We start from the raw sequence: 12,166 nt of genomic DNA on the forward strand, positions 1-12,166 counted from the left end.
CCCCACCCCAACAGTGTAAGTACGACCCGTACCCTCACCCGCGTATGCATGGAGCGTACCCCCCGGCCCAACAGTGTAAGTTCGACCCGTACCCTCACCCGCGTATGCATGGAGCGTACCCCCACCACACCAGTGTAAGTAGACTCGTACCCTCACCTCGAATGCATTGAGCGTACCCCCACCGTGTATGTTCCAAGCGTACATATCCTGAAATCGGAGGTGTGTGTGCAGAGTCCACCCAGAAGTGCCCTGAGACAGGAGGGGTGGGTGCCTATCACTCCCAGCATTGCCCTGAGACAGGAGTGGTGTGTGCAGAGTCCTTCCAGCAGTGCCCTGAGACAGGAGGGGTGGGTGTGGAGTCCTCCCAGCAGTGCCCTGAGACAGGAGGGGTGGGTGCAGAGTCCTCCCAGCAGTGCCCTGAGACAGGAGGGGTGGGTGCAGAGTCCTCCCAGCAGTGCCCTGAGACAGGAGGGGTGGGTGTGGATTCCTCCCAGCAGTGCCCTGAGACAGGAGGGGTGGGTGCCTATCACTAACAACAGTGCCCTGAGACAGGAGGGGTGTAACACATGTGTGTGAGGCCAGAATTATCCACAGGCATACTGGCTACAAGGGAACATGTCCCCATGAACTCATGTCAACAGACTCCACACACAAGTACAGTGATCACCAAGGATGGCACGATTGTTGCAGGTGGAGACATGGCCCTGCATGCATGGCCAAAGTAGAAGGGCTCCGTCACACACACAGCTCATGTAGACACAGCTCTGCGCTAAACATTGGGAACACCCTGCAGGGAAGAAAGCTGGGTACACAGAGGAAGGAATACACCCTGGGACAAGTGCACCATGCAGTAACTGCTTACATGAACAAAGAAAGTTAGCCAACACCTTGTGATGGCACACAGATCACAGGGTCCCACCAATGAGCAGTACACTACTACATATCCCACACACCCAAACCCTTACACACCACCCAAAACCATGTAGCAGCCCCACCAACACCAACACCAGCATAGCAGTAGTGTGATAATGAAAACAAAATTAAGCTTTATTCAGCATGAGCACAATGTCCGTGGATCGCAGGTAGTTCAATCTTCACAAAGCCCATAGGGCAGTCAATGATTCTCAGCTGGATGGGGGACACAGTGGGATGCGTGTCCCCTACCTTGCCTGCACAGTCAAATGGCATCGTCTTCCACACTGGTGAGGGCATCAGGGGGGGGGGAAGCAACAGGCACCGCAGGGACATCAGGGCAAAGGGGCGGCGTTGTGGGTGCAGGGATGGAGGACTCCACCACAGGGGGTGGGTCAGTGCCAAAGGCGGAGGCCAGGATGGCACTACACACCTTTGCAAGGTCCTCCAGGGAGTCCCCTGCACCCGAAGGGACCTCAGGCCCCAAGGAGGGGGGGGGTCAGAGGGATGGGTCGCAGCGCCACCGGGGGAGGGTGGAGACAGGGGGGGAGACTCAACCACCCTGACCGGGGACCTCCTTGACCGCTTGCGTGGTGGTGTAACTGTGGGGCTCAGGGACAGAGCGGCCATGAAGGAGTCCTTGGGGGAGATGTGGCCAGGAGAGCTGAGGGGAGGGGATTTGGAGGGAGTGGACTGGGTGGAATGCGGACTCCCACTATGGCTGCGTGTCACACGTTTGCCCCCCGACCCAGTGGGTGTGCCTACCTCACCCTGTGTGTGCGTGTCAGGAGGAGTGCGGTGGACCTTCCCTGCTGGTGTGGTGCCCGTATCCGTTGATGTGGGTGCATGCCGACGTCTGGGTGTACGTGGGACAGGCATGGGAGTGGGAAGTGTGGATGGGGCAGGGGTAGGTGGGGGGAGGTCGCGCTGCAGGAGACCCACTGCTGCAGTCAGTGTGGAGTCTATGGACCTCAGCAAGTTGCGTTGGTCAGCCTGCGATGAATGAATGCCCTCCAAGAAAGCCTCGATGTTGGTGAGGGTTTTGCCGTGGGCATGGAGGACATTAAGGATCGCAGCCTGACCAACCTGCAGTTGCCGCTGGATGTCCACAGACTCTGCATTGGCGGCAGCAGTGGAGACAGGGGCAGGGGGTGCGGTGCCTGGAAGGAAGGAGACATGCTGTGACCGGGCACGCTGGGAAGGGACACGAGCAAGTGGGAGGCGGCTGGTGGAAACTGAGGGGGCGGTGCGAGGTGTTGTTCCGCTGTCAGCTGCTGGTGCAGCCTCCGCCCACTCGGAGACATCCTCCTCGGACCTGTCAGCTTCGTAGTCTGATGTGCCAGTCGACAGGTCCTCGGCCACACTCTCCTCCGCCTCTGTCCCACTCGATGTGCCAGACCCGATGTCACGGCTGGCACTGGTGCTCGGTCCCTCCGCTTGGTCTGTGTCCATGTCTCCCTCTGTGTCCCCCGACGATGCTGTGGGCAGGGTGGAGAGACAGAAATTAATCAGACACCTGTACACATCTGTCACATGAGTCCAATCTACATAGGTAACATTGCATGGCCTGAAAAGGAAGATCCCTAACATCTACTGAACAGGGTACCGATGTAGGGCATGAAACACACAGTTGGTTGAGCCACCATGCCACTGAAATACCATGGAGAGCATGAGACAATAGTTAAACACAGGAAACGGAGTCTGACATAGCACCCAGGCCCTGGGGACAATCCAGCACTGCATCTGCACCACACAGCGTTGGCGAAAATACCGATGACCAGGGACCATATCCATGAACTTGAGACACATGCTGCATAGGTAATGCTGAGAACATGCACAACATGACTCGGTCACTGCACATTGCGTGTGTGTCCAGACACATCACACACTGCCCAGACCCAGCAACTGGAAATCAGGAGTTAACACATAGGCATTGCCCGCCCCAACAAGACCCTACACGAGGCAAATTGTTGTGACACAGGTGGCACCAACATCTCATAGTCTGGGTGATACACACAGGGGCAGGCAAAAAGCAAGATTGGACGCCAAACAGCCAAGGTGCGCCTGTACAAATAATGAGGTACCAGTGCCCATCCTCAGATGAGTATAAAAAGACACACAGGCACTGGCAACTGTGAGTATGAAGAAGGACAATCAGGTCAGGCTGCACAGTGGACACCTGTACAAAATAGCACGTCTATATACATGGTGACAGGGGACAATGGCACAGAGCACAACCTACGCTGTGGACACTGAGATTGGCCACGTTTATGATGACACATACACCACTGAGGAAAAGGTGCCCCAGGGGACAGTAGTGGGCACGCAAATACATGCTACTGAATGGTAATGACTGCAACACACGTCACCATCCCTGCACTATGTGTATCGCACACTCATGCACATCATGTCACAGGCCACTACATAGGACATGCGCGCTGTAAGGCATGACACATGAGAGACCAACTCCCATGTCTGGAGTCAGCATCAGTGCCAACTGACATGGAACCCACATGCAGTGAACTTGACAGTGCACAGGCAAGGTCCCACAACCTGTTACACACCACCCCCACACATGATGCTACAGTCATTGTTCTCATGGACAAAGCGCCAGCCTACATTACCTTGTGAAGGAGTGACTACACACAGACCAGGGAACACATTGCAAGGAGGGGAAGGGTGGCAGGGGCACAGCGCTATACTGGGGCAAACAGGATCTGCACAGCACCTTTAAACCCTGCCAGTGAATTCATGCTACTGTGCCCTTACAAATGCCGGTGACACACAACAAACACACATGTACCTACCCCCTTCCGGCTGCTGCATCGCCTGTAAGCGCCTCTCCAGGTCTGGAAAGACCACCGGCAGCACACGCCTGTGGAGGTGGCTCAGACGGCGGCGGCCGCGGTTCTTGTGGCTCTCAGGTGAGTCCCCCAGCAGGAGCCGTGCAATCCTCCGCGTCCAGCACCGGATATCCTGCCAGCGTTTCCTCACCTGGGGCAGGCTCCGCCTCCGACCATCCACACCCCTCACGGCACTGACGGCGGTCAGCCAGATCTGCTCCTTGGCAGTGGCGCCTACCTGTGAGGAGGAACAAGTGACACCACATCAATACACCAGCCACATGTCACAGAGAGACATATGGGTACAAATTAGCTGGTTACAACAAGGCATGTCATGCAGCCAACGCATTGCACCTTTGTCATAGGGACATCATCCCCTGGTGAGGGCAAAAGCAGTACGTGCCACAGTGGGTACACAGGTGGAATGATGGCAATGTCACAATCAATGATCAAGGCTCACACTGTGCATCACACCCACCCCTCCTGTCTCAGGGCACTGCTGTGAGTGATAGGCCCCCACCCCTCCTGTCTCAGGGCACTGCTGTGAGTGATAGGCCCCCACCCCTCCTGTCTCAGGGCACTGCTGTGAGTGATAGGCCCCCACCCCTCCTGTCTCAGGGCACTGCTGGGAGTGATAGGCCCCCACCCCTCCTGTCTCAGGGCACTGCTGGGAGTGATAGGCCCCCACCCCTCCTGTCTCAGGGCACTGCTGTGAGTGATAGGCCCCCACCCCTCCTGTCTCAGGGCACTGCTGTGAGTGATAGGCCCCCACCCCTCCTGTCTCAGGGCACTGCTGTGAGTGATAGGCCCCCACCCCTCCTGTCTCAGGGCACTGCTGGGAGTGATAGGCCCCCACCCCTCCTGTCTCAGGGCACTGCTGGGAGACATCAGGCACCCCCCCCCTGGGACCCCCCCGACAGTACATGGCATGTGTGTTACACCTGGACGCAATGGCAGAAGTCACAGTCACAACATAGGGACAGTCTGTGGCAGTGGCCTATGCACTCACCTGATACCCTGGTCGCCCATACAGCATGGAGTACTGTGGGAGGATCACATTCAGCAGAGCCATGTTCTCCTCCAGGGTGAATGGCTGTGTCCTCTCCACAGCCCTTGACATGGTTCCAGGGAATCAGTAGCAGCAGCTGGGTCGACGAATGCAAAGATGTGCAGGCAAGTGCTCCCTCATGGGACCTGGCTGCCTTATATGTGCCCTTCTGCCCAGTCTCATGCACAGGAGTACAGAGTGATTGGTCACTCACATTTGCATCCTATGTTTCCACCAATCCCTTCAAACCTAGCAGTCTGTGGGTTCTCTATCGGTTTCATTCTCCTGCATGATGTCAGCCCCACAAACACATTGCAACAAAGTAGAAGAATTCCAACTGACTTCTGCTGTGCACCTTCCAGAACAATTTCGAATTTTGAACTTGGTCTCCATGACAACCAGCATGCATGTAGGCCTTAATACTTGTCCCCTATGTAATTTGGAGCATCACACACAGGTACGGTGCGTTTCGGGGCCCTAGGGCACCCCAAATGCATGGCAACGGCCCGTACATGCATGCCTACGCTCTCCATCACTATGGGTCTGCACGCGTATGCGTACCCGTAGTGTTACGGACCGTACACACGCATGTACGCTCTCTATCACTATGGGTCTGCACGCGTATGCGTACCCGTAGTGTTACGGACCGTACACACGCATGTACGCTCTATATCACTATGGGTTTGCACGCGTATGCGTACTCCTAGTGATAGTGAGCGTACATGCGAGTGTACGGTCCGTACCACTACGGGTACGCATACGCGTGCAGACCCATAGTGATAGTGAGCGTACATGCGTGTGTACGGTCCGTAACACTACGGGTACGCATACGCGTGCAGACCCATAGTGATAGTGAGCGTAGATGCGAGTGTACGGTCCGTACCACTACGGGTACGCATACGCATGCAGACCCATAGTGATAGTGAGCGTACATGCGTGTGTACGGTCCGTAACACTACGGGTACGCATACGCGTGCAGACCCATAGTGATAGTGAGCGTAGATGCGAGTGTACGGTCCGTACCACTACGGGTACGCATACGCGTGCAGACCCATAGTGATAGTGAGCGTAGATGCGAGTGTACGGTCCGTACCACTACGGGTACGCATACGCGTGCAGACCCATAGTGATAGTGAGCGTAGATGCGAGTGTACGGTCCGTACCACTACGGGTACGCATACGCGTGCAGACCCATAGTGATAGTGAGCGTAGATGCGAGTGTACGGTCCGTAGCACTACGGGTACGCATACGCGTGCAGACCCATAGTGATAGGGCCGTACACACGCATCTACGCTCACTATCACTATGGGTCTGCACGCGTATGCGTACCCGTAGTGCTACGGACCGTACAAATGCCTGTACGCTCACCATCACGATGGGTACACATACGGCAGCACTCCCACAGTGATTTGGGAACATGCACAGGCCCTCTCAGCAGCAGTACGGCGGTTTTTACACATCACTGTGGTGATAGGCGACACACATGTAGGAATAGGGCGGACATACTTGTCCATGGATGGACATACTTGTCCAGGAATGGACATCAAGGCATCGTCTGTGCATTACTACATGTGTGGGGCACAGGTGTCACAGGCTGTGATGTGGAACATGCCTCCTGAGTGGAGAAGGCACCAGATGTATGATGAGATGTGTACATGTGTACTGTGTGAGGGTGCAATGTGTGCCAGGCATGCCCTTGACTCCTTTGACATGTGTGCATGTGGGACTGCGCACTTGGGGTGAGCGTCACTGGCATGGCACGGACACCAACACACGGAAGTGTCCCATGATGCCCGGTACAGGGGTCATGACACATGACTTGTCACTACCCACAGTGCACAATGTGACTATGTCATATATGTGTCCGGGATTTACATCAGGTTGATGTTGTAGCACCCTCAAAAGCTGCAGCCGTTGCAGCAACCAACATGTGGCTGTGTGTAGATTGTCATTGCACACTGTTCCCAACACCATGCCACATGTGTCATCGGATGTGAGGTGCACATGTATGCATGGGACACGGAGTAGCGTGACAAGGCCATGTCAGCAAACTCACAAGGAATGTGTGGTGAGTCATGACATGTGCACCTTCATGGCAAGGTGTGTGGGCTGGACTAGTGTAATGTCATGTGACCTGTGGCTCCAGTGTCCCGCTACCAGTCTCTGCAATCGGCATCACACTTCTGCTGATGTGTGGGTGTATGTCACTCCTGTCTTGCGTCGGGCAGTGCACTTGCACTGGGACACAGCTATTTCCATGGCGTGGCATGGGGAGGTTCTCAATCACCGTGTGTAGCTGGGTCTTGGAAGGAGTGTCACCTTGCATCCATACGTGTCCTGGGCATGTAGCACATGCCTGACTCCCTATGTGGCATGTGTGTATTGCCAGATTTACATGTGCTCAGTAGACATGAGTTGTTCTCGTAGTGCACTCACTCTTCCTTGTCACTTCCAAATTACTGCAGAGCGCCTCCTGTTGCCCGAAGAATTCCAGACTTGGCTACCATGCAGGAGAATGACAGGATCCGGCTCTACCGCTTCACCCAACCGTTGATTCTGGAGCTGACGGCGAGACTGGCACCACACCTGCAACCGCAGCACAGGTATCCTACGGCACTGACACCCCAGCTGAAGGTAATGGCTGCCCTACATTTTCTGGCCACGGGTACCTTCCAAAATACCATAGCTCATGTTGGTGGCATGTCCCAGAGCATGTTCAGCGGTGTGCTGCATGATTTCTTGGAGGCCATGTTGATTCACCTGGATGACTTCATCAAGTTCCCAACCCCTGAACAGATGACTGAGGTCAAGCGTGGATTCTATGCCCTGGGAGGGATGCCCCATGTCATTGGGTCCATAGATGGGACACATGTAGGTTTGGTACCACCACACGCACGGGAGGTGGCGTACCGCAATCGGAAGCACTACCACTCCATCAATGCCCTTGTGGTGTGTCTGTCCAATATGGTGATTTCACATGTCTGTGCTCGTTTCCCAGGATCAGCACACGGTGCCTACATCATGAGGCGTAGCGGGATGCCTGATATGATGATGCAGCTGCGCAACGAACGGGCATGTGTTGTTGGTGGGTACAGTCTGTCTGTCCTGTATTCTGTATAGCCGACCAGCACGACCGCTACACCAGTTCTAACGATGTCCATGTGCTTCCCATGTAGGGGACGCTGGCTATCCCAACATGCCTTGGCTGCTGACACCTCTCCGCAACCCCATCACGCCGGCCCAGCTCCGCTATAACACCGCCCATGGCCGGACAAGGCGAGTGATAGAGAGGACGTTTGGCATGCTGAAGAGCCGATTCCGGTGCCTCCACAAGACCGGCGGTGCACTCCCTTATGCCCCGGCGAAGGTCTGCAAGATCTTCATGGTCTGCTGCATGCTGCACAACATGGCAGTTGAAAGAGCTGTGCCACTCATCCTGAATCAACATGACGAGGACCATCCACCCGTGGAGGACGAAGGGCTTGGCAATGGGGCTAGTGATGTGGAGGATGTGGAGCCGCAAGAGGACATTCGGACTCGGCTCATACGCGACTTCTTTGCTTAGTGGTGAGTACCAGGGTCTGAGTGTGCACGCATTGTTCCCCGTGTGGCATGCGTTGTGATGTGTGTCTCCACCTGCATGTATGGCACGTGGGTCAGAGGTGTGTGTGGGTGTGTCACTGGAGTGATGGTGGCAGTGATGGTAGTATTTCCCCAGTCATAATTGTGACCTAGCATGTTGTCATCCATACATGTGTCGAGTAACTGCACATGCAAGTGGCTGTGCTTTTTGTGGCTGACTTCTTGTGTGTCTCTCTTCCCCAGGTACCTGCGCATGCCGTTTGCTGGTTGCATTGTTGTGGCACTGCTATTCCTCATGGACATGACATCGTGGGCTGACTCAGCGTTACAGGCACGGACACGTTTGGAAGTCTCCATGGGGTAAGGGATGCATCTGGGGTGTATTGGGTGTGGCAGTTGTTCACGATGTGTGCACACTGCCCCGGTCGGGGTTTGGTTCCTCTGCAGACATGTGGCATCCCCATAGGACACGACATGCAGCTGGGTACACCTGAATAGATGGGCTGCCTGGTTGTCAGTCATCAGTGATGGGATAGTGGATTGTGATGATGGCATCAATGTGTGTGACACTGCCCTCGGACACATACGGTTAACATTGTCTTGACATGGCGTGGGACTTCCACATCAGCGGATGTATGGTGTATGGCAGGCTCTCCGTGAGCAGCTGTGGGTGTTTAGCTGTTAGCCGACGCTTGTGTGCCAGTTCCATGGCTATCACGCATTTGTGCTGCAGAAGGGGGGTGCCAGTGTTGGAGCCACATGTTACTCCACATGATGTGTTCATGTGTACTTCAAGTTGCCTCTGCAATGCCAAAAACATGACTAATAAAGGTGTCCCTATGCCTCCAAGGTGCCTCTTCTCAGTCAATGCTGGTGTGTTGGCACGGTGCATCCTGCATGTCTGGCATGGTATTCCCTGATTGTGGCTATGTGTCAATGTGTCGAGTGGCAAGATGCAAGCTGTGTGTGTGTGCTGAGACTGTGTATTGGGCATGATGTCCATGACTGTGTGGGTATTGTGACATGTGCCATCCCCATGCATCCAACGTTGTCCATGACCCCATTCTCTGCATCCACCGGACTCAAGCTTGCAGGACATGGTTCTGCCACCTGTCTACACATACCTGGGTGCCCCCCAGGACACGGGCCAGGATCCCTGACCTCTGCGCATGACTGTTGCTGTACTCAATGTGTCTGTCAGCACGGTTGTTCGGCCACCCCCTCAGCTGGTTCTGACCATCACGGGTGTGTATGGTGCTCCATGTCTGCCTTGCCTAATAAACTGTGACCCATGTGTCCTGTGCCAGACTCAGGCCCCAGGGTGTGGATGGTTGAAGTGAACAGATGACTCAGGCATGTTTAGACTGTACAAGACACATGTTAGGTAATAATGCTACCAGCAGGCATCTACTCTTAATAGTGTGATTTATTATTGGGGGGGGGGGACACAAAGTGAGGGGCTTTCCGGGATTAGGGAATCCAAAGTTCAGTAGGGGAGTTGGTGTCCTTGCCATTGGAAATCCTCAGAGTCCATGCCACAGTCTTTGTCAACATTGGTCAGCCAGTGACCAGCAGGGCCATGTGGCAGAGAATGTCTCTTGATGCTGTGATGCTGTTGCTCCAGTGGGCCAGGTGCCAGGCCAGGTGTCCTGGGAGATGGTGATGTAGCAGCCACCCTCACGGTCCTTTCCGTGGACGACCCGGCTTCCTGCGGGGAACCTCAGCAGCAGGCCGTGACGACGTCTGGGATGCTCCGTCGGATGTTTCCTCCTCCTCCTCATGATCCCTCCCTGTGGGTGGTGATGTTCTCCGCCTTCTGGCACAGGGAGGGTCGGCCATGGTGTCGGCCATCTGACGGAGTTCAGCGTGAATCCCCTGGGACGCCGTCACTTGCTCAGCCTGTCTGTCCTCCATCCTCCGTTGGTGTACCTGTAGACAGGCTATTAGCTCCGCATGTTGCTGGGCCTGCTGGACCTTGATCCCCTCGAGGACGGACACAACCTGGGCCATGCCCGTGGTGTCCTGCCGGTATGAGTCCAGGATGTTACGGACATGGGAAAATACCGGATCCCCAGCCAACTGGTCAGGCTCGCGCCTCCGCCGTCCTCCACTCCCACCACCCCTGCCCACTTGCGTCTGGCCTGCACTTGTGGGAACATCGGGTCTCCGGGACCCCTGAGGGGTGGCATTGGCATTGTCGCCTGCCTCCTCCTGGGTGCCCGGGACACCGTGTCCCTCCTGGCGAGCCTGGCTGCATTGTGGTGTTGGGGCAGGGATCCTGGGTGTCTCCTGGGATGTGGCAGGAGTGGGGGTGGTGGTTGGCACGGTTGTACCTGACGCAGGTGCTGCAGGTGGTTGTACACCAGAGGGGCCAGGTCGGTCGGGGTCGTCCGCAGAGTGGTGAGAGTGGTCGCTGCCGGTGGGATCGGTCTCCTGCAGATCCGGGTCCTGTGAGTGTTCCCCCCCCAGTGTTGGGGGGTGCAGCACGACGTTGACCTGTGTGTGAGAGAGAAAATGTTAATTTTGATCCATGCAACATCCATGTTTCATCCGTTACAAAGTTGGCACATTTCCTCTTGGAATTAGGATCTGTCTTGCATTCCACTCACAGTGCACTTGTGCATGGGTGTGTCCCTTGGGCACCAATTTGGCCCCTTTAACTATGTGTGGCACAGTCTTACTTGCTGCGTCAAGTGTGACTGCAGTCAGCAGTGGAGTGTGCATGTGTGGCGAGCCATGCATTTGCGCCTTCCTTGTAGCACTGTACATGTGCACATGGAGTGGATCCACACACTTATATGATGCAGGTGGCTGTCCTTGTGCTCGTGTACAGGTTGTGACATGGCCCTGCGTTTTGCCATGATGAAGAGGGGGGGTTCTGGCACTGGCCACCCTTGTCTACATGCACGCAGTCCACCTGCTGACGAGCAGACATTCCCACACACCAAAGGACTGATTTGCTCTCCCTGTGTCTCCCTCCTTCTCTGTCCCCCTCTCCCTCCCTCTCTGTCCCCCTCTCCCTCCCTCTGTGTGTCAGCCTCCTCCCTCTGTCCATCTTCCTGTGTCTCCCTCCCTCTCTGTCCCCCTCTCCCTCCCTCTCTGTCCCCCTCTCCCTCCCTCTGTGTGTCAGCCTCCTCCCTCTGTCCGTCTCCCTCCCTCTCAGTCCCCCTCTCCCTCCCTCTGTGTCCCCCTCTCCCTCCCTCCGTGTGTCACCCTCTGTCACCTTGGCCCAGCTTCCTGGGCACACACTGTTAGCAGATCTTTGAGTGGCCCTTGGCCTGTTGATGTGAGTTTGTTTCTGATCTCCAGGCACCCATTTTGTCTGCTGTGTGTCTGTGCGCTGCTGCTGTGGTGGTGTGTGCTGCCACTCTTTCACAATGTTGGCTGTTCATTAGCTGCTGTCATGTGCAAAACAGTGCCTTCACCCCCATGTGTTGATGCAAGGCGTCCGCCATTTGCTGGCAAGTCATTCCTGTGTTGGGACACAGTGTTTGTCTGGCTGTGACCTAGGCCATATGGGCAGAGGGCATTGTTGTCTGCTTTGGAGTCGCACTATGTGATTCTTGGTGCCCAGCCTCCCGCCATCCGGGTTACCGTGTCATGTGTTGTTGTCTTCTGTGGCCTGTGACTTGACATTGTCCAGCTGGGTGCATGGGGCATGGTGGCAGCAGTGGCATGTGCCTGCTCATGGAGTGTGGTTGAGTCATGCGATGGCTTGTGGTGGTTGCGTGCCTGTTATTAATTTTGGTTGTGGTTGCAGTTCCCCCCATGTGAGGTGCG

Source organism: Triturus cristatus, chromosome 6 (genome assembly GCF_964204655.1).
Source record: "Triturus cristatus chromosome 6, aTriCri1.1, whole genome shotgun sequence".
NCBI lineage: Eukaryota > Metazoa > Chordata > Amphibia > Caudata > Salamandridae > Triturus > Triturus cristatus.